Source organism: Phoxinus phoxinus (assembly GCF_949152265.1).
Source record: "Phoxinus phoxinus genome assembly, chromosome: 21".
Taxonomy (NCBI): domain Eukaryota; kingdom Metazoa; phylum Chordata; class Actinopteri; order Cypriniformes; family Leuciscidae; genus Phoxinus; species Phoxinus phoxinus.
In genome coordinates this window covers 15,143,698-15,168,489 of record NC_136896.1, presented here as the reverse complement: position 1 = coordinate 15,168,489, position 24,792 = coordinate 15,143,698, and the positions used below count along the sequence as shown (strand labels likewise).

At 37.6% G+C, this 24,792-nt stretch overlaps 1 protein-coding gene across 4 annotated transcripts in view; it reads right to left on the bottom strand.

The window, feature by feature from the left end:
- Positions 1 to 24,792, bottom strand: part of thrab (thyroid hormone receptor alpha b) — a 128,976-nt gene that overhangs the window by 59,731 nt on the left and 44,453 nt on the right. For 3 of the 4 annotated variants that reach the window (XM_079595714.1, XM_079595712.1, XM_079595711.1), the window contains one exon: positions 14,786 to 14,860. The exons of the other annotated variant lie outside the window; for it this stretch is intronic. The gene's annotated coding sequence lies outside the window, so the exon portion shown is untranslated. The remainder of the gene's footprint in view (positions 1 to 14,785; positions 14,861 to 24,792) is intronic. 4 annotated transcript variants of the gene reach the window in all.

The following is a 24,792-nucleotide window of genomic DNA, read 5'->3' as shown; positions in this document are numbered from 1 at the left end:
CGATAATAGTGTGAAAATGATCAAAAATGCTGGTGGTGGCTTGCACTTTTTTCTTCTTCTTTTTTAAAATGCTGGCGAGGAAAGAGTTAAGCATCACAACTGTTTTCAACATTGATAATTTAATTCGGTAATGTTAGGCCGTTTTGATTTATATGCTGTTGAATGTTGATGATCGTGTTATTGTACATATGCGTCTGCTTATATCGCTTGTTTCTGCCTTTTCTTCACGTGTGTTTTGATCAGGAGATTCTTCACTCTTTCAAAAGATGCCCAATAGCTCCCCCTACCGTATAACAGTAAAAGCACAGAAAGCCGAAAATTTCCGTCAATGGCGAAGAATCGTTGTCTCATAAATGACGGAAATTTCCATCAATGTTGGGGAAAGAGTTAATATGTTTGTGGAAAACATTCATTTCTTTCAAAAGAAAATCCGACCCCAAAATTTTGAGTGGTAGTGCATATTACTAGTACCTAATACAAATCTTGTGTTTGGCTCATTTGGCATGATTTTAGTGAATCAAATGATGCGTGCTGTCCTCTTAACCTTCAGTAACACAGAATACATCTTATGCATACAAACTCCCTAAGTTTCTGTCATGGTGATTGAGGCAGTGAAACTATGTATGGAGAACATTTTAACAGACCACACACACACACACACACACACACACACACACATACACACACACACACACACACACACACACACACACACACACACACACACACACACACACACACACGCACACGCACACCTGTTTCAGCTGCATGAGGTCTCCACATATGACCCTGCTCCATGTCTCCATGCGAGGGCTAATCACATTGTGCCGTATATGTAATTATGTAACTCATTAACCAAATCCCGAGAGTCATTAGGGATTAACTAATATCCATACGGTTTGCCTCGCAGTTACACGCATATCTGCGTTATTAATTTAGCCCCCTACCCATCTCCACTCCGGGCATGGCCTCCCGGAGGTGCTCCGCTCAGGTCAGCGACCTTATGAGAGGAACGCAGAGGCATATTTTCACTTAATTGGGTATTGTGGATTTAATTAAATCGCATTGAGAGGGAAATTTCAAGGTGGCACTGAGCCTGCGGACTCAAGCTGAACAGCCAGACAGGACGGCCGCTCACGCTTCGTGCTCTGCCAAGGATGTGCTTATCACTCTCCCTCTATCTATAGCTTCTTTATCTTCTTTATAGCCTTATACCATCCTTAAAGCACTCTCACTCGCCTTCTTTGTTTATCTTGGTCTCAGCCGCACACACACACACACAATGCTGATGAGCTCACAGACAGTATGTGTATATACTGAAAGAGTATAGAGGTAAAATAAAAGCCAATTAACATACCACACTCATGCCCTGTGCCCAAGCCATACATACACATATAAATGGAAGTGCGATTAGAATAAATCTAATACATAATCTAATGCAAATCTAATACATGATATATTGATTATAAAAACAAATCAAATATCAATATGTGCAAAGAAAAGCCACCAACTGAAAATAATATAAAACCGTACTTCATTGTGGCAGATGAGAGCTTTGATTCGTTTTCCTAGAATTATTAATTGCTGCTCTATGTACACATGTATATAAAATGTAAAAAAAATATGAAAATAAATGTTTTATTTCTAATAATTATAACATTTAAAATAATATTAATTTAAAATTAATTGAATTAACACGATATTTTTTTATTACATATGCTTTCCTTTTTTTACACAATTTACATTATAAGTCAAACATATATTCAGCAATAAATAATTTATGTTTTTGAAAGAAGTCTCCTATACTCACCCAAGCTGCATTTATTTGATCAATTGATCAAATAAAAAATTATTATTATTATTGATATTGAAAAAGATTGTGCTGCTTAATATTTTAGTGGAAACCATGTTCCATTTTTTCAGAATTCTCTGATGAATAGAGTTTAAAAGAGCAGCATTTATTTGAATCAGAAAAACGTTTTTAATATTATAAATGTTTGTGCTGTCAGTTTTAATCAATTTAATACACTTTTGCTCAATACAAGTATTACCGGTAAATTATTATTAAAGCAGTAATAAAGCATTTAAACCTTAAAATGTTAAATAAAAAAAATACTCATGCTTTTAATATGATCTTAATTTATTATTAATACACAATTTAAATTAAATACACTTATATTAGTATAATATTATTAAATATTAGCATGCTCTAATTATAATATTTTCTTTGAACATTTACTTTAAAATATTTTACTTTAGAATTAAATTGAATTGTACAAAGTTAACTTGTTAAACTGACAGCCCACTTGACGCCCATATTAAAAAACAACAAGAAACTCTCTCCACATCTCTACAAAACGTGTCAATGGTTCATGTGGCTCTGCTCACATTTCGATGATTAACCAGCTGCTGTACTTTTTTCCATTTCCTTCATAAAAAAAAAAAAAATAGCATTATGAAATCTAGTATAGATATCACCTTCTGAGCCACAGAGTCAACCCCATTAAATCAATTTCCCCTAATCTGAGTAAAGCTGGCCCGGAGCAGGAAATACTTACTACGGCACAGGCCCGGGAGAAAGAACCATTGTGCTGTGATGCAAAGCCTGCGCTGAAGAGGATCTGATTAGCAAAGTGCTGCTCCTTTGGGAGCTCCGCCAGCTTCGCTCTGCCGTGTTCTGCCCAGACAAACACCACTCCATCTGGCAGCAGACACACTGCTCGCGGGCCACACCGGGGGAAGAGACCAGGGCAGCAGCACCTTACTGCAAGACTGAGGAGCCAGAATATATAGCCACTCTCACTTACACATGAAAGCACACAGGTGTGCCAGTGAGAGTGCATGGACCACTGGTAAATAGTTAAATAGACCACTGGTAATAACAATTTACAATAAGGTTACATTTGTTACCGATATTAGTTAACATGAATGAACTAACAATGAAAAATACTTCTAAAGTACCTAATAATCTTAGTTATTATTACACTGCTCTGTGGAGTACTTGATTCTGATTGGTCAATTGAGCCATCCAGCGGTATGTTATTCCCGATAACTACCAGTAAGAACTGATAACACAGGCTCGGTAACTAAAGTTGGTGCTTTACTCTTGCTATGAGCGTTTTTTTACTTGTAGAAGTTTTGCATTTTGGTGAGCTAATAAAATATTAAAACTCAAATCAATATTTTGAGTGGAGTTATTTAATTAAGTAATCCGGTACTGCGGACTGGCTCTCTGTTGCTTCATACATTACGCAGCTGCTGCCATTTTGCGATGATTGTTTTGTACACCGTAATGGATTATAGGGTAACAAACAGGTATGATTTTAAAACGGTTTAATCTCAAATTAATATCTCTTATCCCCATAATTATCGATGTGGTGTCATACCGTGTAATAATTAAAAGTAAATTAACCTTATTGTAAAGTGTTACTACTTACATATATTTATTATATAAAATACAAATATATTTATACTGGAAAACAAGAAAAAATACTGAAGAAAATGTTGTTTTGCAGTGTGAGCAAGACAACTGTAAAGGTGCGACAATAACCATTTTGAAAAAAACAAGATGTTGCTCTCTTACACCCCTCAAAGTCAATGGAAGTTGATACGCAAGCAATAAAAATGAGTTATCAGCACAGTATCCATTACACACTGGTAATTGGAGCAGCACACACCTTCTTGTTTCTAATTTCAGTGCACAGATACACATTTAATGCACTACTGGTGGAAAAAAGCGTTCATTAAAAAAACTGGCACACCCCCTAAACACTCCCATTAAACCTTTTACATGTGCAGAGAGGAAGTCCCCTCTTTCCTGCGACATAGAGGTTTCATATCCTGCTTTGTTGCCACAGCAACGGAAGGTTCACTTTTGGTTTAGTTTTTAATCTTTGACCGAGGTAGTACACTAACGCGTACCACAACCTAAAGGTGAACATTTGTATGCTCTTATGCATCTTATATGCTCACAGCAGCGTGTCTGTAAATCTATTGGCAGTAGCAGCAATAAGCAACAGCAGCAGATCGAGTCTGCCAAGACCAAATACCGTATTAACACTGTCATATTTATTAACATACTAAAACTATTTTGAGAGTTGTCATGATTTAACATACCTGCACAGACACTATATATACCTTATATAATATACACCAAATAGACACTTATACGAGGCAGGATCGCACAGGTCTCATCAAGTCATCAAGTCAACAAGCTCAAAACTATGTGACCTACAAATTCTTGTCACTCCACTTGCATCACAACACCATCTGTAAGGTCTAGACACTATTAAACAACCACTCATCTAGTTATACTATACGCCACACATTCCATGGTTAAATCCGTTTATGTTTTGTTTAATTAAGCGAGAAGATGATATTACCTTGGGATATGATCCAGCTTAGCAAACCGTAAGAATTAACATATTAACTCAGGAAGGAACTTACAACTCAGGAAGGAATGCAGGCTCCATAGCTCCCGAGACCTGTCTGGTAACATGTTTGTGGGGTTGAACAACTCTTATGGCGATGTTTACGTTAAATAAGCATTTGCGAAACTAATAGCACATGAAGCACATGAAATGAAAAGCATTTGTTGAGTGAGAATCTAGCCACCGCTGTTCTTAAGGCCATGTGAGGAAATGGAGGCCGGGTAGGACACCACTGACTGGCGTAATTGTCTTCCTGCTGTTGGTATTTCATCTGGGTTAAAGTTGAAAGCTATCATGAACTGGTTGGAATTTCAGCTTTGCTCTTATCCGACGACCCTAATCCCTCCCTACAGGAACTGCATCCGTATGGTTGGGGTGAGGTGGAAACACCTGTACAGGTAACACTGATAATGGTCATAATCAGCAAAAGGGATTTGAGAAAGAAATGGGAGAGAGTAGGACAAGGACCAATGGCCAAACAGTGGTAGAAAATGTCAAATGCGATAGTACAGTTTATACTACATTAGACAGTCAACAATGAATATATACAGTATATATACACAAGGTGGCTAATCCAAACTGAAGTTAGTGTATTTTAGGGGTTGCACAGGCTAGTCGACTTTAATGCTCTGTCGTGACACTTTAAGCTTGACGCCGACTAGTCGCTGATCGTGGCCTATAGATGACGCAACAGGATAAGAAAACTTTTGACGCAAAAGGATAAGAAATCCTTTATTTTTTATCCTTTTCCAACAGTTAAAATGACTAAATGAATGCATACTCCGAGAGCGCTCCACAAAACATGTTTGGTTGTACCATCTGGATGCTTCAAATTGATCGGGTGAATGCAGGGTTTAAACGGCTTATTGTACTTGTGAGTTAATCGCCGTTCTAAACTAGTGTGTTGCTGCATTGTAGTGCAAACACACACACATAAAGACAGGAGCTCACACATCACGTGCAGATCGCGCGCACACAGAAACATTCAGTAATGCAGACATGTATTGTCAACACTGTTCTGTAATTCATCAACTGAAAAGTTCAAGCATATATTTCTTAGTAACTAAAACCCACAGCTTCACTATTTGTTTTTTACTTCTAAATACTATGGCGGTAAGTTAAGGTTATATCTTTTGTTTTTAACTTTGTAAAATTGTATAATATGCATAATATTTATAATATTAGTTATGCGGTTATTATAAATTATATTTAAACTGATTTTTTTATATATTAGTCCAATATCTAGTGAAAACTCATAATTCAATATCTCTACCATTAACCAGAACTTTTTGTTCATACGGCCGACCCTTTGGGGAAAGGATGCTTCTGTGCTCAGGTCCAGGTGTGGCAGCAGCAGGTGCATCATGGAGTATCAGTGTGAGAGATTCATAATCAAACTAATTAGCTGATTAAACAACATAGTCATGTGTTTCAGAGAGGCAGGAGGCTCTGTGTGCTAATCCGCCTCCGTATCTTTCCCAACATCACCACTAACAGAGAGGATGTAGCAAAACAAACACACTTACATTTTCCTTTTAAATAATGCAAATGTTCGTCTCACTACACATCTGGCACAATTAACAACACTTAACACATTAACAACATTAAAAATGTCAATTTAATCCACCATATCCTCTTGGACTATAATGCATCAAAATGTAAATAATAGGTTGATTAGAATATTGTCACATGTAATTGTGATGTTATTCAACATTGCTGGCACTGTGCTACATGAATTTAACAAAAATTTGGTAAAGCCTCTTGGATTATTTTTAACAGATGTCACAAACTACAAAATGAACCTCTCAGGGGGAAAAACAGTAAGTCATTCTGCTTCAAAACGTAGAACACGCCAAATTATTCCCATCTGTGGATTAATATCTTCTGATGTTCAGCCATTCGTATTAGTCTTCTTTATGCATTTGGGTGGAAATACCCAAGTTGTGTTTGCGAGAGGTCGATATTTCTCAGTATTTTGAATAAGAGCTCAACATTTATGGTGACTACCTTTACCGTGTCAGGCTTCATCAGTTATTTGGCTCTAAATAGAAGCTGAATATCTGGATATTTACAATGTGCATTTAAATGTGTCACTCTGGGAATATACAGTAAAAGGAAAAATATCACAACATCATCAGCTCAACAATAAAGATGACACAGGGATGGATTAAGAGGTCCGGCCAGTTGACAGATGTGTGGTGGTGTTCAATAAATCGTACATTTGTTGAACCTGTATACTTGGCTTTATACCTTGCATACTTAAAAATGTGCTTATATGTGATGTACTGCAGTGCACATTATCAAAGTAACATTGTTAGATGGCTGACATAGATTTGAGAGCAATGTGACTTCATCAGTAATGTTTTGCATCATATCTCCTCACTGTGTAACAAGCCTGTTTACAATTTTATATCTGTCTTTATTTATATAAATCTACATTACAGCTATATAATTTCCAGTTATTAAAACATTAAATGAAGAAGGTAAAAATTACTGGCACATACAAAAATTAGGGATGCGCTAGTCATTTTTTTTCATGGCCGATACCAATTACAAATAAGCAAATGGGCCATCTCGATACCCGTTGCAGATTGTTTTTTTTCTGCATTTTAATCATGATGTAATCAAAAATGCTATACAAGCACGTAAATGTAACATGAGTACCGGTAGTTGTTTTTGATTTCAAGATATAGAGCAAAAAGAACATGGTCTGACTTGAGCTTTGTGAAATTATGCTACATAAAACATACCTGCACATACTGTAACAGCAGACAGACTGAATGAAAATGTAAATTCACTCTCTGTCAGTAGGTGGCGCTTATGGAATAACAGCGATATAGCATTTTCTTGGTTACAGCTGTAAGGAGCGCTGTGCTTATAAACACAACTTTAATAGGCAATATACAGAAGTAAGAGGAAAAGCAAATGCCATCAAAACATTTCTGAAAACAGTTCCCTTCAGAGATACATTCATATAAACCCTCGTCCCCAATAAAGGGCTAGACTAACATTTGAGAGCAGTAGCACCGGCACAACTAAGTTTTACAGATGGTGGGAACCAGCATCTGATCTGGTAGCTAAGGGGTGGGGGGATTTTTAACCATAAAAGTACTATTTAGTTATTACTATTGTTTTGCATTAATACAACTAATAACACTACGTTTACTTCTTGGAAGTGCACAGATGACAGTAAAGCACTGAGTTTGATTTACAATGCAGATCAAATTCACTTATATTAACAACAATAAAATAAAATAGAAATTGTTATAGGGAGAAATACTTTTTTGTTCGTTTTTTTGGTCATCATTAAAAAAAAGTGGATAATATTTAGAGCTCTGAAGTGTTGGAAAAAGTGTGAAGCACTTGGAAGCCCTTGAAAAGTGCTTGAATTTCACTCTCAAAAGGTTGAACGATCCCTGAAATGAATAAGAACTTGCCACAACACCATGCTTACAGTTAGGGTTTCTAGATTAAATCCATGGTGAAATGTTGGTGATTTGTGAACTTAAAAGCCTTCTCTATCTTGTTAGTTCATGGCTCAATGCTTCTCCTGGTTTCCACGTCATCGCAGATCTGATATCTATGGTTTATAACAGAGAATTCTGCGCTGAATTTGAATGCTCCTCAGTAGATCTTGCAACAATGTTATTAATACTGCGGTGAATTCAAACACCTTCTCTCTGGATCTCCCAGCACTGTGTGGTAACAGTGTTACGGTATTTTACAGTGTTTGCCATTTGATGTTTTTCATATGCAATAAAACTAAGCAGCTCTTACCAGTGTGACCGGCAAGAAAAAAAAAAGAAAACATTAGGTCGCAGTCTGGAGCCCTGCAATTTAATATTGAATATTTTTCAAACAGTGAGCTTGCTGTGCCTGGTATAGTATTTTCTCATCTGTGCTCTCCTCTTTTCGTCCATCTTTAGTGTGTCACGTCTCTGGTCTGTGTTAACGTCATGTTTATAGACTTCGTAATATTTCCACACAAATTATATTTTAGGAAATGATTGCAATGAAGTTTGTGCGGAACTGAGATCAGCCTAAATAAAAAGTAAATAAAAACAGCCAGTCGTGTGTTTGGAGCAAAAACCAGCCAATTACAATGTCTATCTTTTTGTTTTTCTGCGGTAGGGCACCTGGAAATGTGAAACCAGCAGGAAAAACGAACTGAGCAAACGCTGACCTGTACAATTGAGCCTTGATTCCTGAAGAATTATATTGTTTCGCATATTGTTTTCATGATGAATACGTCTACGTTGGAAATTCAAAATGACCATAGAAAGCCTTACAAATACAGAGCACCTCAAGCTGTTAAAAGAGCAGGTTTTTTGAATTTGTGTAAAACATTGGCAGCAACAGTTTAATTAACAAGATGAACACAACAACAGACTGTCGTGAACCTCCCTGTCTGTGTGCGTCCCATGCTGTGAGCTCCCCAGGAAGTCTCCACATCTATGTCTAATCTACTTATAAACTAAACAGAGAGGAAGTTCCTCTCTCTCTCTCTCTCTCTCTCTCTCTCTCACACACACACACACACACACACACACACACACACACACACACACACACACACACACACACACACACACACACACACACACACACACACACACACACACACACACACCTACAGGCTATGGAAATTCAAACACACTGTACGTAAATGCAAACTTACTTAAGGTTGGTTACGCACATATGAGTCACATTGTACACGCTCACCCTAAGGGCAAAAAAAAAAAACACTTTCAAGCAGGCAACTGCTTTCATGTGTATGAAAAATAGTGTATGTTCCCTTTGGAGGTGGACTAGTGACTTTCCTTTTCATAATGAAGCTTGTTAGACACCGGGAGAGGGGCACAAGAGCTATTCACACTGAAACTACCCTGGGCGGTAACATATGAGCCTTTTAAATGAAGCATATGACATTTAAAATATGGATCTGGGGATTTATAATGACAAGGCCAGTTAAAATTTAGAGCGAGCAATTCATATCAGCACCACAACGTGGATAGCAAACCAGCGTGAAATCTCGGCTTTCCATGACACAAATAGCTCAGGGCTGACAGAGTTGCCATGATCATGCGCAAACAGGCAGACCTACATTTTAGAAATCTGGTTTTACATTTGAAAACAAACTGTTGTCACCCATGGAAAGCCACACTCAACCTTCAGCGACCATATGGAGACTACTTCCTCGATCTGGCAAGCTCTAATCTGATTGGCTGACTTTATCCACAAGGAAACAAAATCATGTTTACAACGATGAGACTGATACAGCAAACGGCTTTTATTTTTTTTATTTTTTTTTTCAGTTAATAATTATAACACTTTAGGTCCAATTCTCACTATTAAAAAGTTGCTTATTTGCAGGCATATTACTAGGATGTTGGCTGTTTATTAGTACTTATAAAGCACATATTAATGCCCTTATTCTGCATTTACATTTATTCATTTAGCAGACGCTTTTAACCAAAGCGACTTACAAATGAGAACAATAGAAGCAATTAAAACTAACAGTAGGACAACAGTATGTAAGTGCATGACCATATTCTACATCCCTTAATCCTACCCAATACCTAAACTGAACTACCTTACTAACTATTAATAAGCAGTAATTAGGAGTTTATTGAGGCATAAATTGTAGCTAATAGTGAGTTAATAGTGAGAATTGGACCCAAATCTAAAGTGTGAACATAATTATTTTATTTCAAATAACAAAAATGTTACATTTTAGTTAACTATAATAACCATTAGTGACATCAAATCTTTGAAAGTTATGAAGTGCATGAGCAGAGCTGTATATTACACAGGATTACATCTGTCAAATAATCTACTTATTACTTTTGGACAGGCAGAAATCGGATTACATTTTCTACTATTTTCTCCATGTTTTCCGTTCAGATACTCTCACCCCTAAACATCACTTAAAACTAAACAAATTGTGGGTGGTCATTTTATATGTTACTCAGATGGTCACTCAGATGGTCTAAGTGAGCTTCTTTTTTTTGTCAGAATAAGTTGCAACGAGGATATACACCTTTTGTTGTTTAGTCAAAGATCCGGCTACATGAGACTAGCCTGTCCTAAAACTCTCAAATAAACATTTGTTAATGCTACAATGTAGGAGGGAAGTGTCAAGCAACGGGACACTTACTTTCCCCCTTGCTCTATTTACCTAATGTCCCAAATTAACAGGCTGTAGGAAAACCTGAGCAGCTTTGCAGTGAAGGAAAGCAAAAGAAACCGAGGTATGGGGGTGAGATTCAGTCTATGTGTTCTGTACAGACGGTCTATGGATCATTTTTTTCTTCCAGGAAACCATTCATTGATGCAGGAGTGGCATATTGCAGAGGTTCGAAAAATCAATGATGTGTGTAGAAGGTCTGAGCATACAAATCTGTGTCAAAAGCCAGAAACACTCTTGCACATGTGTACGCTTGCACTGCTGCATACTTTCGAGAGACGAGGGCCCCAGGACAGTACGTACTGTACTTTTCTTTCAGAACACCTTGTAATTTTTGACATTTTACCTATAGGGGGATGGTACAAAAGTTTGGCCTGCCACTACCGAGTAAGGGTTCTTGAACAAGCCAGTGATCCAGGAATGGTATAGGTATAGTGCACAAAAAACTAAATCCTGGTGGATTAGAAGCTTCAACGTAAAGAGAACGACGATAAAAGCATAACCACGTTTTACACTGTAGTTTCAACAAAACAACCAGTCTATCAGTAGTGGTACTATTTTTTTGTGTAAATATTGGTTCTGACAGAGAGTTGACGTAATTAAGATTCTTTACTAAATTATGCAATTAATTTGATAATCTGATATCTGGTCAAAATTCAGTTACTACATTTGATTATTTTGGTAGAATTCACAATTATTTTCTTAATTATTATTTCATTCTTTTATTACTAAGCTCAAGACAAAAACACAAATCACAAAATTACATTCAGATTCTGAATTTGGTGGATTATATGGACATATAGTGTATATATATATATATATATATATATATCGGCTTTATATCGGCCATCGGCCACCCTGCTCTCCACCTGCATCAGCCATCAAAAAAACAATATCGGTCGACCACTAAACACGACGCTCCCATTGAAAACAACTGGATAAAAACTCTCGCTTTGGTGGACACACAGCCTTAAGTCATGTCATCTCCGAACTCTGTGACCTCTGGTCATCTCAGAGAGGGACTGTGGATTTACTGGCACTCCACTTTGTTTTCACTGTGTCCAAACTAGGCAATTTGGTAGATCTTTATACAATCTTAAGACCACTCTCATTTTGAAAGGAGGCAGCTCAAGGAAAGAGACGGGGAGTCACGGAAAAGCAATATCCCGCACAGATCTCGCTGCTTACTTCACTTCCCCTCAGCGTGCTAGAAGTTCATCAGGCCTCAGTGGCGTCGCAGCAGGTGCAATTTATGAGGTGTTAAGAACGTTAGACTGTAACTGAAAAAAAAAATACTGTAAACTCTAGCTCCCCCAATTCCCCTCTAACCCCAAAGCGTGAAGCCCTATAACACAGGTACAGGGCCTCTTACTTATTGAGAGTCCGCCAAAGAAAATGCATATCACATTTGGCTCTGGTTTCTTTTCTGCAACACCAATTTCAGAATATCAAACAAAATAGAAAGAGAACACCACCATAGCTGTTCAGAAACACGTGTTATGTTTTGGATACTGATGCCCCAAACAGACTTTTCTAACTAGTTTAACCAGCAAGTTCCCTGATCAACTAGTGTCACCACTTCTGGGAAAGGGTTAGGGTTAGCCCACCTGCAAGACTATTAACACCAAAACAGCATAAACCAACAAGGTAAATCATTCTGGCCTAAGCTAGTGTTTTATGTAGGGAAAATTCTGGAAACTTCACAACTACCCATTAATTTTGCATCTGTATGCTACCCTGCTTTTCTAAATGTGTGCCTTGTTTTCCACAGTGATTTTTCAATTTAACCAAAACAGCTTGGATTGTTTCACTTGTCAACAGTTCACTTGGGCATGTAGCATGAAGCAGCGTATGTGAGCAGTCAACAAACCCATAAGGCCGGTTTGTTAGTAGCCTGAAAAATCAAACTTAGTACTGGATTTATATATGCATAACTAACATACACACAAATAAATACATATACACTATGAATCAAAAGTTTGGGGTTTTTTTTGTTTTTGAAAGAAAACTATTTTCTATTTTTAACCAAGGCTGCATTTATTTGATCAAAACTGGAGTAATAGTGTAATATATATATATATTAAAATTTTAAATAACCATTTTATAGGGATGCATGATATATCGGCCACTATATCGGTATCGGACGATATACGTTCATTGTTATTGCTCTTGTTATCGGCCCGATAAGAAAATTTAGCCGATATATTAAAGCCGATAAATAATGGATTATTTCCTTCAGCTGAGACACTTCAGATGTGCACGGTTCGCCATGATGGTTTTTAATTGTTTGAAATATGTTTGGAATCACTTTTGAAAAAAGAAAATCCAGTTAAGTGCAACGTGCTGCACAAGTCTGTCATATAGGCTACATAAAATTATAATGAGAACATTATAATTGCGTGCTTGGGACATGGCTTTTAATGTTTTTGTAATCAGGCTCTCAAAAATGATATAAAAATTTGGATTTGGATTTATCAGCCAAAATACCGATTATCGGCTTTCAAATATAAAGAATTATCAGTTATCGGTATCAGCCAAAATGTTAATATCGCCGCATCCCTAAGATTTTAAAATGTAATGGCAAAGCTGACTGTGATTGCAGCCATTACACCGGTCTTCAATTTCATATGATACTTCAGAAATCATTCTAATATGGTGATTTGGTGCTCAAGAAACATTTATTATTATTATCAATGTTGAAAATAGTTGTGCTGCCTAACAATTTTGTGGATACTGATATATTTTTTTCCAGTGCCCTCTCCAACATCTGTGCAACAGCAAACAGCTGGTATTATCTAGTCGACTTTTTCTTTTTTTCTAAAGCCCTCGGACTAGTGCCAGGATTACACTGCAATTATGCTTCATCTACAGCTGCTGCCTGTGGGACAGTAGAGAGAGAGCGAGAGCGAAAGAGGAGTTCTGTTTTCATTTGTGACACAGCTAAGCTTCAGTAGAGGACAATCTAGCTGCAAACAGGTGTAGAAAACACCTCCTATTCTAAATGATACCGTAATTGTTTTTCAACATGAGAACCCAGCACAGGACAGACATCTGTCATACTGGGATAACCTGCTGAAAAATGCATATCACAATCACATACACTACATGAATACAAATCAAAGTTGGCAAGTCTAGACTCAAAGGGTGTTGAGTTCCATTTGGGAGGAATTATAAACTCTTGTTGCTGGGAAGGGGCACATTTTTCAGCCAGATATACAGTAGGCTGGAATTCAGAGAATGTGCATCTCCTATTTCCTTCTTAAGAATGGCTAGACTAGATGCCATTTATACCAAGGCTTTTGAACACCAGGCCTCCACTCCCACAACCCTTAAAAAAAAAAAAAAAAGAAAAGCAAATCGCATTGACCCTATTTGGTAGCTAAGTTGAGCCAAAGAAGTCTCACAGAAGTAGACTACCGGTATATGTTACTCAGGACACGATATGCTGCATGAAACATTTTGTGTCATTCTGAATCAGGAGCACATTTTGAGATTTATGTGTGATTTATTTTTCCAGTAATGGCACAGATCATCAGCAGCCATTACCCCTTGATCCTTCAGAAATCATTTTATTATACTAATTTAGTGATATTTTATATATATATATATATATATATATATATATATATATATATATATATATATATATATAATCATCACAATTGAAATGGTTGTGGTGCTTAATTATTCTTTTATTAATAATATTTAGTAGTTTTTTGTAGACTTTTTACTATTTTGATGAATAGAAAAGTAAAAAGGGCTTATTAGATTTTTTTTTTTTATATTATAAATGTCTTTACTGCCACTTATGTACAATTTAATGTATCCTCGCTGAATTAGGGTATTACTTTCCTTAAAAAAACTGACCCCAAACTATTAATTATTATTAATCATATTAAGACATGAATAACCGTTTAGGTAATAAAATATAACCTATTTACACTATTGTGCAGGTATTTAACAACATGTATGTGAACAATATAACTTTCATACGAGTTTTAGCAAAGTAACAGATATGAAGGTAAATGGAATGAATTTTGTTTTATCAAAAACAACAAAACCCAAAGCAATCAAAAGTGGCCCATAGCAACTCGTGTCTCTTTTTGATGGAGCGTGTCACATATCGCATATTCAGCTACTGAACAAGAGGGAAGGCCACTGAACCTACCAGTGTCCTGTCGTGCTTTGTTTCTGGTTAATAATTTCCCCAAGCCTGGGATCGCTGGAACCGTAGGCCGTCGTCCTGCGAGAAATCAAAAGAGGTTTGTTGAGAGGGGTTCAAATGCAGTATGGGAAACAAACAGGAAAGGCCACACAGCAGAAAGCCTAACAAAGAAAAGCAACCACCCTAGGCTTCTCTTCTACTTCTTCTTCCCCACTACTTCGTCTTGATGGAAAGCTAATCTCCCTCATCCCTATACCATCCCCGCAGAGAATAGGCTGTTTACAGGAAAAACACAGAAAACTGTTAGCTAAGCACTGCTGCACCCATTTCTAAAAATGGGTTGGTACATCTTCTTCTACTGTCATCGTGTTGAATTCCAGTGGCTGCAACAGGTATTAACATGTACATTCCTGAAATATCTCAAATCAGCGGAGCATTGTCATCACAAAATAATAAGGCAACGGTAAGAACCTGAAGTTAAAAAATTGCTCTCAAAAACACACATTCCTTTTTTCTTTTTCTTTGTGACTACTAGCACTGCTAGGCGGCAGGTCTAAACCTCTGGGGTTAATCTTGTTATCTAATCTGATTTCAACAAGACCGTTTTGAGGGGAGGGGGTGATGTCGTAATGTTTCAATTTAAAAGAGGATGGATGAACTCGGATGTCACGCGGACTAAAGACAAAAAAGGAAAAAATCTGGGCTTGGGGAGTATGTAAATAGCATTGGAGGCGCAGGACTTGAAGACAGGTTTTTGACATGCCAAATTTGTGCCTGATTAGCTCAGGTCAGAGATCAGACCATCTGTTTGCTCAAAGGAGTTACTGCAAACTCCCACACTCGAAGAGCAAGTGCAGTACGACTGAAAACACTTGAACCTTTACAACCAATACAGTAATATTTGCTTTACCAAAAACATCCTTTAAAAGCAGCTTTGCAGATAGCAGAAGTAGGCTACTGAAAAGCTCCAGGCCTAGTTATTCCAAACTTGCACTTATTACACACAGCACTTAGCTCAATAAATAAAAAAATAAACAAAACAAACACATGCGCACATACATACATACATACACACACACAAATTAGTATTTTTAAATGTTACAATAAGTTTACCATAATGGTTCAGCTATTTTTTAGGAGTTTCTTTACAATTCAGCCATTATTATAACAACTACCACCACAGTACTTCATTGAAACAGTAAACAACTTACATTATGGGTTAATGGATACTGTGTCACATTCTTTGGACCTGTTATTATTATTATTTAAAATAAATAAATAATAATGGTGTTTGATCTATTTAAATACAATATATCATCTAAATGTACATAAACAATTTACTTAAGAAAGTGCATATTAATTGTAATAAATATACTTTTGAACAGAACACAAAATAAGCAATAAAAGTTTAAGCTAAATAGCATTTATAAGTAAATACATTTTTGTTATTGTAGCATCATGATTTATAGCTAACTAACAGATATGGACACCGAATTACTTTCTTTAGGTAATGTAATGAACTGAACTTGCATAACATTATTTGAACGCCTAGAATAAAACTCAAACCAGTCAAAAATTTAGTTTTTGTCCAAAATTTTAATTTGTTTCCCCCGAAAGTGGCCCATTGTAACTTGTGACTCATTTTATATCATTATAAACATAGCCTATATACCATAATGTAAATGTTAATAAATAATATAAAGTACATATTAATAGTAATAAATATACTAACTATTAAATATAATCATTATTACAATTTTTTTTTAGGTTTATATGACATCATGGCCAATCCACTGCATTGCTAAGTCCCAATAAGTCTTACAATTATTAAAATGTGGCTTTATTAATATAAGTGTAATTAAATACAATATAAAATTAAATATATAAATAAAGATGTTAAAAGCTATTTTATTTTTTACAACAGAATTACTAGAGATACACTTAGATAGGAGAGCCTTCAAATATAGTCTCAGACAAAGCCAAAAAGGTTCCACTAGTTCTCACGTGGCCTTTCCTTTCCAATAAACATTTAACTTCTCATCAATGGCTCAATCCAGTTATTATATTATATTATATCCAAATCACTTCTCGTTTTATTTCTTTTGTTCACATTTGTGTAGAAATATAAAAATATAAATATAAAACAGTTGCTTATACCTGTTCTTAAAGTGAAGCTGGTTTTTACTCTATGTTGGTGTGACACACACTTCAGTCATTTTGGTACTTTTGAATCTGTTGTCAGCTGCATGGCAATCACATAAATAACCACTAAATGGCCACAGAACCACTGATGCAACAGCAAAACTAAACAAAAGTATGAATGAAAACACACTACAGCTGAATGATCCATTGGACGCATGAAATGATGAGAGAAGTGTGGTACTTTGTCTATTCAGCAGTGTAGTCTAGATGCCAGATTCAGAGAAAGTGTAGCTTCCTTTGGGAAGACGCATGGGTTCTTTCTTTAAAAAGCTTTGTCTCAAATTGCCAATATAGACCTCGTTTTAATTACAGCCCTGGCATGGATGCTCACTAGATATAGATAACAGATCTAAAGCCACCGAGTTGAAAGCCAACAGTATTAGCTCTCTGATCGCTGAAATAAATCCCCATGCTGTCTCCATCAGGGAGTAGGGTGTATATTTAACTGACATCCAAATTCATCCTATCCTGCCATGTCCAGGTACGAGATATGAGACAGTCCACTGCGCCTTCATGTTTGTTTGTTTTGATGGATGGATGGATGGATGGATGGATGGATGGATGGATGGATGGATGGATGGATGGATGGATGGATGGATGGATGGATGGATGGATGGATGGATGGATGGATGGATGGATGGATGGATGATATAGTTATCTGAACAAATATTTGTGTCATAAATTATGGAAAATGATGTCGATGGCTGAGAAAAAGTTAATTGAGAGACTACATGGAATATATTGAAATCTAATGTCATGCTAATGAACTATTTAAGTGAACTGCTAAAAAAAACAAGGCGGCAATTAAAAATAACCGTGGGACAAAGTGGCTAAGAGAAATTGCAAAAATTTCAAAAAAAAAAGCTATAAATATAAAACAATATATATTTCCAAATTTTTGTTTAAAAAAACCTATGGAAAATATAATTTGTGAACTTTCCATAATACGTGTCTGTATATATTTATATTTCAATGTTTTTGTTGAAAATTAAACACCAATGGAAAATATATAGTTTGTGACTTTTCATAATTTCTGTGTCTACTGTAAATGTGCATGTTTAAAGATTTCCCACAATACTGTGTTTAATTACATAGGCAGGCTGTTCTATTTTGGGCCTGTTGTTCTCTACATGTCCTGCCTTGCTTTCTGCCTGTACATGTTTTCTTCAGAACGTACAAGAATCCAAAAATCCGATTTCTTTCATTTTGGGGACAATGAACAGCTATAAATATAATCAACACATTAAGCAAAGCGATGTTACAGATTTGCATGAAGCCGTTCTAAAATTGAATCACACACATAAAACAAAGGCAGCAAAACTACAATGAGTAGACACTATCTGATGTTCTCTGCAGTTGATTATATGAACCATACTAAGTTTAACTTCACACACAACGAATGTGCTGAGCTCCATAATGAATGTGCACAGCAACATCAAACGCTTCCTAAATCCTGGCTGCAGATCCTCTACCACACTCAGCAGCTTTCACATAAACACACACTGAGACAAGCAGCAAACATTCCCAACCGGCAGCCAATCAGAGGCTTGTGTTTGAATGAAGCCTGCATTTACAGTGAGGAGTTGTAAAGTGCTCTATATAAAACACAGTCTGTCTGTCCCTCTCCAAGTAATTTAGTTGCTTTTTATTTTGATTCCTCCACGTGTAACAAGCCTTGCGCACACGCCCCTATGAACTTTATCACACATACGCCACATAAAAAATAAAAAAACCTGAAAGCACACATGGTGTAATTATTTGTGTAATTATTATGTCTAATCAGAGGCAGGTTTTGGGTTTGCTTAAAAAAGGACATTAACCGAATCTCTTTTCCAGAAAGCTTAAAGTGGTCAAAGAAGAAATCAAATTTTCCTTGATCTTTTGGTCATTGTACTATAAAAACTCAAAATTTCGTGCTAGTCCAAAAACTGCTTTTATTAAAACCAAGCTGCCAAATGACTCTTTAGTCTCAGTATGACATGTGACGAGAGACCGCCTCTGCAGAAGATCAACGCCTACTTCTACATCATTGCCTTGCATTGGGGTAACGTAACATTCTCATTTTCCACTAGATATTTTCCTCTACATCTCATCAGCAATTTCGCTTTTGGCACGCTTTGCAGCGTCTGACCACTAGGGAATGAATGTACAGTGACGTGACGTAACTCCCAGATTCAAACTGTGCTTTCGTGCTATGGCTGGAGCGGAGCTAAAGACGACTCGCTCAGCGCTTGTCATACATCACAACTATTCAGTCAGTGTTATTTAACCACATAATGTTTATTTTAGGTTTCAGACATTTAAATGCATATAATCTATAGCAAAACAATACATTTATAGTTTGTAAAATACACAATGGTGTCTATGTAAGCAGCAATTACAATCCATTTAAATATATTTGCCGACGTGTTTTATTCATATCAGATACACACTGCAAGTAACTATAAAGTTTACTCAATTCTTCTCCCAGTTCACCGGCCACTTACTTTCATGTATTTCGGGAGAAACTGATGAATTCACGTGCTGTAATAAATCCAACAGACGGGAATCTCTGAACTGCGGCCCAAACAAACATGGCGGCGTCCATCTCACGTTACAGATCAAGATCATTTATAACGTTTTTTAAACGACAAAAACTCACTTACACGTATTTGAGAATCGGAATAGAAGATAGTTGATGACATGGTAAGCAAGTTTGTTACTATTTAGAAATAAAAGCGCTACATCTGTCATTCAGCGTTATTTGGCTGTGGTGAATCACGTGCCAAGCATGACGCGTCACCATGGAAACATGGGGGGGGGGTGTCGCGATGCCGGCTCAACATTGTGATGTCATTGTGATGGACGATGACATCGTCTATTGGCCCAACCCTCGAATCTCGATTTGATTAAGTGTACAGCCCTACTCTCGATTCATTCATCCCAATGTTGCCAAATTCGGTGACATTCCCCGTTATACAGTAAAGTACATTTTTATGATTGGATTCCGCAATTCCGTCTGCGTTTTCTGCATGGTGGAAATGAAAGGGCCCTACAGACGGAAGCCCATTGGACTTTGTCTCCTCTCTCATGAACCACAAGTCTGTGGGAACAAGAGTTCAAGCATGCGTTTAACCTTTAGAACACAGTGTACAATCATCTGTCAGCGAGCTGTGAGAACGAAGGCATGTCAAAAATGATGACATGAAGAGTAGAGAAAACCAAACCCTGAGATGGGGGGGTGTGTGACTTTGAAAGCTTGTTTTGGTCCTACAAGTGACTGTTTGAAACTCTCATGTTCATTTCATCATAGGGAACTAAAAATCACATACAAAATAAGACACAGAACAAAGCAAAGAGTGTTCGTCTGTTCTCTAATGAGCTGATCTTGTGCATGCACAAGTATTGTTTGATTAATAATGCGCTTTGAGGATCATCCCAGAGTTTTGATCTAAACTGTGTGGGCTGCTTCTCTGCGGGAGACGCGTCAGAACCCGGTCCAACTGGAACATAACGAATGTGCTACCTCCAGTGAGAGGTGTAAGATAAAGAGCGAAAAAGCAAAAGCAAGGGAGATAGAGAGCAACAAGCTTCTCTTGTTCTGGTTCAGGACCTTGCACTTTCCTCTTTGGGTCGATCCCAAACTCCCACAGCCAGGGGCCTTAAGCTCTTCAGATCATTCAAACACAAACAAGGACGCTCCTCAGGGACACCAGCACACGGCACACATCCTGTAGACGGCTCTTTTAAATATCTGTGGTTTGTTTGGTCTGGAGGATGGATGCGAAAGAGTGCATGATGGGAGCGAAAGAAGGGCCTGAGCATGTTGGCAAAAGAGAAGCTGTACTTTTATGAGGTCATTTCCAATAGAATATATCATACTGGGTATGCGTTCATAGCATTACACTGAGGACAGTTTAATGATTAATGCTGCTAGTATAAGAGGTTGTTATCTGGAGGGTTTACAGCGGTCTGAGGGAAGGGCTTTAGCAGGGGAAAGGGAAGGACACGTATGGGTCCATCTCCCCTGCTGTATATTGCCCTGTGATATTTCCATCCGCCCACCCCCCCTCTCCGCCTATGGTACATTCCACATCATAATGACCTTCCACCCTGACACCAGCAGCCACTAAGCCCTCCATGCTGCCTCTGTCTAAAGGACAAATATACACACACATGCAAATAAACATGCAAAAAACATGTTTGTAATCCACCACACAAACAGTCACACATGCAGGGGCCAAAGTAATGCGACATCTCTAGAAAGCGACGTGCATGTGTAGAATAAATATACACACACTAGGATTGTCGTGATACCAACATGTATCATGCAAATTAACAATTATAAAGTCAAATATGAATACAGTTAAAATCCAAAAATATTTTATACTAACAAATGATGCAATATTTAAATATGCAACAAAAAAGTTTAATATGATAATATAACAAATTACAGTAATTAATAAGCTAGTTAAATAAAGTAAAAAAATAATGCTATATTAATACGCCAGCAAAACAGTTACTAATATATAAATTATTTAAATTAAAACAATTAACATAATACTATATCAACTAATTAAATTAAACAATATATAGTTTAATACCACAGAAAAATGCTAAATATTAATATAAATACTGTATTATTTAAATTATTCAAAAATAAATATTAACAAATAATTAAAAAATCATTATTAAATATATAAGTTTGTGTGTGTGTGTGTGTGTGTGTGTGTGTGTGTGTGTGTGTGTGTGTGTGTGTGTGTGTGTGTGTGTGTGTGTGTGTGTTTTCACTGCATGTCTATTAGATACAATGCATTCGACCAAATCAACAAAAATATTGACCAAATTAAAGTGCATTTGACATCCCTAATGCACATAACATGCAATAACAAATTAATCATGAGCTATTTATCTCATAGAAGCTCAAGTTTAGTCATTGTAAAGTCTCTTTGTGTGGCTTGCATATGCAATTTCATGTTTGGGTGTATAAAAACTCGGTCATGGTGTCATTACAAGGGCATGGCTCAGGCCCAAGTCAAAGAGCTGATTCAGCCGAGGAACAAATGCATAATGAGCAGCAATCAAAGAGGAGGCAAGAGAATGGGCAGAGTATGAGCAAAATAGCATAACAGACAGAGATAGTGTGCATGTTTGTGTGAAGGAAGAGACAAGGCCATGTTGAGTAGCAAGCCACAGCTGGGCAGCTCTAGGCCGAGAGTAGGTTAGCTCAGGGTTAGGGGCTGGGCGGGGGGGAAGACAATGCAGCCAGGCTTGTCAAAAGTCTAATTTATGGCCGGTCGTCCAGCGAGCAGCAATTTGGCTTACAGTTCTCTCGCACGGGGGATGGGAGAGAGACTGAGACGGACAGGCCGTTTGTGTGTAAATGTGGCGATTGTGCTCATAACGGAGAGAAGAGAGAGTGAGAGACAGAGAGGAAGAGAGAATTTGGGGGTTGTGTGGTTGGACCAGTTTTGAGTGTCTCTGCTGTGCTGGCACGAGATAAAACCACTTGCATGTAACTACAGCTAGAATTTTTTTTTTTTTTAAATACACAAAGCAGTGAAGAGCATAAATAAAATCTCATCTGCTGTTTGGAAGTACCCTTCCCCCAGCCCTTCATCAAGGTCATTACTAAAGAGTTATTGACAAAAAAAAACTGACTGGATGTTTGGAATAGTAAATCCTTGTTTAGCTTTTCCAAATGAATGTACAAGAAACAGACAAAGCTTCTAATTAATCCAGTTACAATGTCTGCTTTAAATACACCTTTGTGAGTAGAGACCAAGAGTGCTTAAATCTGAGCTGTGGTCAAAAATGAGACTAGGCTTGCTGCGATAGTCGGTGTCCAGCCACACACCTATTACATCACTTGCCCACTGAGGCACCCCAGTGGAGTTAGAGAACAGACACTACAATTAAAAATGGTTAGTGACCGAAAGAACAAGATTGTGAGTACAAGTGGCTGAAATGGCTCATGACCATAGGTGATTGGTAAACTGACTGTTTTTTTACAATATGCTAATTTTAAGCTCTACTGAAATCAACTACACGTTTTTGTGGCACATGGGGTTGTTGCCCATGCACATGCCCAGGTTTCATGTCAGTTTGGATGCTGTGGGACGCTGCAGCAGATTCTAGGAAATGAGGCAGCTCAACATTTGTAACGACATTGGGACTGTACCAAATCTCAGTGAGCTGCCTCGCTGCCTAGTGCCTATAAGAGCATCTGCCCTCTACTCCAGCATCGTAACTGAAATAGAGCCTCATAAGTGTCCAATTTGGAAAGTTCTTCATAGTCTCAACTCAAAGAGCACTTTGCACTACTTACACAGAGCTCATCACAGTGAATTCTGCAATTGCCTTCCTTGGGAAGGATACATACAATGCGATCTCACAATTGTATGCAAACAAGTCTCTTTGAATGCGGCAGAATTAAAGTACCAAACTTTTGGAAAAACCTTTGCTTTGGGAGTGCACCTATGATGTTTTGGATCAGACCCTTATTGTCTTAGCTTTTTCTCCTAAAGGGACACTTTCCTGCAGAGTTTAGCACAAAGACACCAGCCTGGAAGTTTCTAGCATCCTCAAGACCTTGATTAGCTGGTTCATATGTGTTTAATTAGGGTTGGAGGAGCTAAACTCGGTTTCTGGAGTAGGTTTAGACACCCTGGTCTTATGCCCGGTACACATTGTATGATGTTGGGCTGTCCCAGACGAAAGATAACCAATCTTGCCGATTTCTGTGGTCGTGGCTCCTAAACGGTGGTCCTACGTCATACAGTGAGAGAGGTTCAAAGATGACCTTTGTCACAGTCTTGCGACCAAAGATAGCCTGCGTTATTATCTGACTGTGTCAGAAATTTAGCATGATCATCTCACAGTTTGTTTGTGAGACCTACATCTATTGACTAGCCAATAACAATGTCAACATAAAATGTCGTATTGATCAACATGACATGGCACTAAAACTACAGCCAAGCTGTCCTATTTTCCCTAGCCATGGCAGCATCCACATTCTCCTCTTTTGCTTCCTCCACTTTTTTCAGCACACATAAAAAGCACAAAGTGCGATTCATCTTGCTCTAGCGCATGCTGGTGGTGACATTTTTATTCTTCTATATACTAACTTGCGTCATAGCCTACAATTCAATAGGTGTCATTATCTTACGGTCTACATACATGTCTTACCCAAGTTTGTTAGATTCATGTCATACAGTGTGATTTGTAATGATCTTATAGAATTGTCGAAATCACACAGTCTGTAGCAGGCATTACTTGGTAAAAAGTAAGGAACACAGGGAAAGAAAGTTTTGATGAGTGACAGCTGCAGATCTACTCTGGTTGCCATGCTAATTTTTTAATGAGGCTAGTCACTACCAGGGGACGCTTTAAGTCTGTCCTCCCTGTCCAAACATTTTAACCTATGTCAACAGGGACGCCTGCAGTCCCTCAAGCGACCAGTCTTCCTCGCACCCCTCACTCAAGCCGTTGCGTCAAGCCTAATCATCTTCCTACCACAGTGATGAGGACAAACACTGCTGAAAACAACCCAATTCACATCAGAGAACGTGACAACACCCGCAATTTCCTCAGTAGATGTCCCTGGCCCTGTATCATCCCCTTGATAGCTGTTCCAGCCTGCCTTGTGTCGAAAGAAAAGGAAAAAAACACTCACATCCATCGCTGTCACCCTGAGTGCATTAACTCTGCTTCACTAGGCCACCCTATTAGATGGTACGCTTTCATGACTCGCCTCTGGGAAGCATCACAGCACCCAATAAAAATCCATGCTCATTCACACATCCATACCAACTAACAAGGTCAATCAG